This window comes from Myotis daubentonii, chromosome 3, assembly GCF_963259705.1.
Source record: "Myotis daubentonii chromosome 3, mMyoDau2.1, whole genome shotgun sequence".
Classification (NCBI taxonomy): domain Eukaryota; kingdom Metazoa; phylum Chordata; class Mammalia; order Chiroptera; family Vespertilionidae; genus Myotis; species Myotis daubentonii.
Window position 1 is genome coordinate 210,504,859 of NC_081842.1, and position 5,522 is coordinate 210,510,380.

Genomic DNA, 5,522 nt, shown 5'->3' on the forward strand with positions numbered 1-5,522 from the left:
TGGGAAAGTAAGTGTGGCAGGGGATTTAAACTTTATGTTGCTTGAAATTTTTACATAGTGAGAATTTAATTACTTACGTATTTTTAAATAATAGTTTAAAGCTGCCTGAAACCCTTGGCATCTTATTTATGTTGAAGTCTCCCCATCCTGATTAGCATAATCTCTTTCCCCTAATAATTCACAGTTCTCTTAACCTCTTGGTTTCCCCTAACTGGGCTTCCTACCACCAGTTTAAGAGTGATAGCTCCTCACAGATATTAATTCATTTACTCCTCCTCCATGTGAGGTGATTATGATTCTATTCCCCACTTTGCACAACAGGAAACTAATGCACAGAGAGGTTAAGTAACTGGTTTAAGGTCACACAGTAAATGGCCGGTATAATAGGATTTGAATTCCCAAAGGCCTGCATACTCAACCACGCCACCTCCCTGCCTCTCTAGAAGATCGACTTGCTTTTTTGTAATAAAGATCACTCTTTTTAAAAAATGTGATTTTACTGATTTCATAGAGAGGGCAGGAGAGGGAGAGAGAGAGGGAAACATCAATGATGAGAGAGAATCATTCATTGGCTGCCTCCTGTACGCCCCCTACTGGGGATTGAGCCCACAACCGGGACATGTGCCCGGACCAGGAATCAAACCATGACCTCCTGGTTCATAGTCGATGCTCAAGCCCTGAGCCACACCGGCCAGGCTTGACTTGCTTTTAACGTTCTGCATCCCTCTGACTGGTTCTGTTGCCCATGAGCGGATATGTCACCACTACAGATGAATCGTTACCACTATTCCTTTTCTTGCATTCATTACCTGGTTCTGTCCCTGATAGAAAGGGGTGCTCAAAATTCAGATCAGCTGGAAAGGGAGTTGTATCGTGGACTGTGTCCACAAAGCGCACACCCACACACACCCAGAGGCCAAATTAACCGCTCACTTGAGAGTGTGCTGGTGATGTGGCAAGCAGATGGGAGTGACACAGAGGTTCACAGGGTGAGTGAGTTCGTGTGTGTGTGTGTGTGTGTGTGTGTGTTGCTATAAGGTCCAGCAACGTGACAGTCCCCAGAAGGCACTGGGCCACTTGCTAAGTCCCAGCAGCTGAGCTGACCTCAGTGGTATGAAACGCAGCCCCATCTGGAGCAGGGGTGGCTCGGGACTTTTGCTCCGGGAGTTCCATAGAGTCTGCTCATGAAATTGGAGAAGACTGTAGCATATGTGTGTCCCCATCCCACTCGGCGAGAATATTTTGAGAAGTCTAATTATATGGTGGGGTTTAGAGGGAAGAGGGTTCTAAGGGCAGGTTGGGAAGCCCTGGCAGTTCCGTGGGGTGAAGGCGCCCTCTGCAGGTGGAGCAGCGTCGTTGCAACCACTGCATTCCCATTGACCTTGGGCCCCTGCCCACAGCACAGAGGTCTCCCTAACTGAGATGCTGACCTCCTGGCTCTGTGACTTAGTTAGGGGAGTTGTTGACTCTCCTGAGTCTCAATTGCCTCAACTGTAACGGACAAAAATCCCTATTCATGAAGGTTATGATAACTAGAGAGAGAAAATGTACCCAAAGTGCTCTGCGGAGGGCCTGGTGGGCACGGAGTCCTCCAAAGATGGCAGCTACGAGCAGCAGCAACAATGGCAGCCCTGTCATCATCGTCACTGGCATCTTGAACAATAACAGTAAAGATGACCACCAAGTGCCTTTACCAGGACAAAGAAGAACCCAAGTGATTTCTCCCGATTCCCTTGACTGACTCAGTCCTCTGGGTGTTGTTGGAGAACTGTCTTCAAATTTTGACATTTTATTCATCATGGATTTTTGCATTTTTACTTTTTTAAAGATTGAATTAAAATATTATTTATCTTAATGACGAACGTTTTTAAATATATTTTTATTGATTTCAGAGAGGAAGGGAGAGAGAGAGAGAGAATCATTGATGGGCTGTCTCCTGCACGTCCCACGGTGGGAATCAAGCCTGCAATCTGGCCACATGTCCTGATTGGGAATCGAACCAGGACCTCCTGGTTCATAGGTCAGTGCTCAACCACTGAGCCACGCTAGCTGGGCATGACTGAGTTTTTTGACCCTCTCGACTGTTGTGCACTCACCTTGCCTTGGTCCTGACCCAGATATTAAAGTTGCCTATATTTTCACGGGGCTCCCTGCTCCCCTCACCACCCACCCCACCCCCAGTCTCTCTTTTCACCTTCTACAAGGGACAGGGATAGCGCATCCCCTGTTTCTATTTATTCCTTCCTTCAACCAACCAACATCTAAGCAGAGCTACTGTGTGCAAAGTCCCAAGCCATCTGTGGAAACAAACACGAATCTGTTCATTCATTGAGCATTTATTGGTCACCTGCTATGTACCAGGCTCTGGGGATACAATAATGAACAAGACAGACATAGTTCTTGACCTCTGGAGTGGAAGATTCAGACAAAAAAATCTATAATAATAAAAAGCATAATATGCTAATTACACTGGACATCCTTCTGGACGAAGCTGGGACTGTGAGGGAAGCCCGGGTCCCGGGGGGCCAGAGGGAAGCCGGTGCCGGGGGAAGAAGGGGCCTACTCTTGCATGAATTTTGTGCACTGGGCCTCTAGTATATTCATAAGGAACTAAAATTAAACTTGCAGATAGCAATAAGTTCTATGAAGAAAATAAAGTGAATGGGCCATCCCTCAAAATGCCACAGTCTGGGAAGACAGACATGTAAATGGGTAATTGTCAAACCGGGTGTTTGTACATTGATGGCAGATACAGAAGATGTACTGATGAGAGTGGCAAAGGGGTGCTTTCTTAAGGGAAGAGAAAATTGGAGCTGAATCCTGAATGATGGAGAATTGGCCACGTGGAAAAGGATGAAAGGGCACTCCAGATCCAAGGCCTGGAAATGAGCCAAGGTGTGGAGGTGAGAAACGAGGAGGGCAACAGAACAGGTTTCATCACAAGGAAAGATGAGATGGGAAGGGCGAGGGTGGGACAGCCCTGGAAATCTTGGAGGCTAAGCTGGGAGTTGGTGGTTGATCGGATGTGGCAGGGGGAGAGTCAAGGACCACACTGGGTTTCTGACTTAGAGACCGGATAGCTGGTGGAGCCAATAAGAGGTGAGCTAAGCACTCCCAGGCGATATGTACAGTTGGGGGCAGGTGGATGTAAAGTTGGGGGCAGGTGGAGTTTCAGAAGCCATTGGGACACCCCGATGGAAGGCAAATGAAATCCTGAATTTTGCATGTAAAGGCCCCCAATCCCATCAGAGGGATTCATTGGAGTGAGGTGGGTTTTTCTCAGAGGCAAATACCACAGGCAGTAAAATCATCTGATATTATCCCCCCTAAATCCAACCCTCCTTAGCCCTCTGGCTGCGAGGAATCCAGCCAGGTGGCCCTAAATCACAAGACACTAGGTAGGTAGTTGATTGTATAAACAGCAATGCTTTTTGGTTTTAATTTTTAATTCTGGACTTGATTCCCAGCCCTTTCAGGGAAGAAGGAGCTCCTGAAGCAAGATTCGCACCCAAGATTGCTCAGCTTTCCTGCCCAGCCGGTGTGGCGCAGTGGTTGAGCATCGACCCATGTGCCTAAAGGTTTGCCTCCTGGTCAGGGCACATGCTTGGGTTTCAGGCTCCCAGAGGCAGCCCATAGATCATCACTGATGTTTCTATCTCTCCACTCTCCCTCTCCCTTCCTCTCTCTCTAAAAATCAATAGAAACATTTTTTTAAAAAAAGACTGCTCAGCTTTCATTCTCATTTCTCGTAAGGAAGTCTGTGAAATGGGGAGGTAGCCCAACCCACAGGGGTTGTTCCGAGGACTGAAGGAGACGTCCTATGCTCACATTTGCAAATGATGAGGTTCAGCATAAACTGAAAGCGTCTAGCAGACTGGTGAAAAGCACTACTTCACTTGCCAGGTAAGGAGTAACAAACAAAACCAAACCTGGGGCCGTGTCCCGAGGACACCTTGGGAAGATGCGTCAGGAGCAGGCCACGAGAACCTCTAAGTCCTTCCGCAGCCGTGCCTTTCTGAAATCCCAAAGTTCAGGGCGGAGGTGCAGCCGCCCAGGAATGTATTCCCCCATAACTCTGAGCTCCCCAAATCCCCATGAAGCCCAGGAATGATATGACTGGAGGGTGCGTGGGCCCATTGGCACCCAGCGCCTCTTCATAAATCAAGATCTCCATTCTGCTGGCCTCGGCTGTGTTTTCCAAGGTGACCTAAGCAAAGTGAAAGCGTGGCCACTTATCTAGGAGTGGCACCAGGCTTCGAGATGAAAGAACCCTGAAAATGCCAAGAGGACCAATTCTCTAGAAATATGTCCCTTGGAGAAAGAAAACACTCTTCCTTCATCTCAGAAGGTAATTCAGCCAGAAATTAGAAGGAGAGTGACAGTGTTCCCGTGATTTCTGCCAACTGGGGTGACCCAACAGGCCGCTTGGGGCAGACTCGGGGGAGCCCTGTTCCAGAGCTGGGTCAGCCCCAGTGAAAAGTCAAGGTGACCTCAGCCCTGTCACCAGCCACACCCCCACGGCAGCCCCCCAAGGCAGCCATGTGAATCACAGAACCTTACATCAGCTGCTCCACAGCCTGATGATACAGGCAAGGAAACTATAGGCCCGAGAGGGGGAGGAACTTGTCCGAGGTCGCCAGCCTTGGGGGGAAGGTTCAAGGTTAGACCCAGGGCACCAGGCTATTTCTCATGGCCTCCTACACATCTCCTTCATGAAGCCACATGGCCATGTAGCTGGGTTCCAGCCCGAGACCTCAGAAACTCAGCCCCATCCAACCAATTTGTCTGACCATCTTAATCTCTCCAGTAGCATCTAAATGAGTGTGAAAACCAAAGAATATAACATATGACATACAACATATGTCAAAAACAAGTGGGCAGAGAAGGAAAAACATCATTCTTGAAAAACACAGGTACCTGCAAAGTCAATTACCTACATCAATGCCTGAGGACACTGAAGAGACCAGCTGACTTGGAGGACTGAGGTCACACCCTGCCCAAGGTAATCAAGCCCAATGAGTGAGTCAACCTCCAGGTTGACCCATAGAAGAGTCTGGAAAAAGCAGCTGAGACGACTAAAATGGAGACAAAACACACAACTCTCTCACAAGATTATTGTGGGATTAAGTAAGATGATGGATCGTAATGTTTTACATACAGTAATTGTTCAAGAAATGGTGTCTGATGCTATGTGGCTAACTAAGCCACCAAGGGCTGGGTTCCCTTCTCACCCTACTCTACAGAAGGAGTGTATTGTAATTGTCCAGTTACTTGCCTATTAGTAAATCCAGTGAGGGCAGTAACTGTAGCCTCCCAGCTCCTGGCACATAGATTATTCCATACATTTTTAATGTGTTTTTTTTTTTCATTGATTTGAGAGAGAGAGGAAGGCAAAAGGACAGAGAGATAGAAATATCCATGAGAGAAACATCTACATCAATCAGCACGCCCCCTACTGGGGATTGAGCCCACATCCCAGGCATGTGCCCTGACCAGGAATCGAACCAGTGACCTTTTGGTGC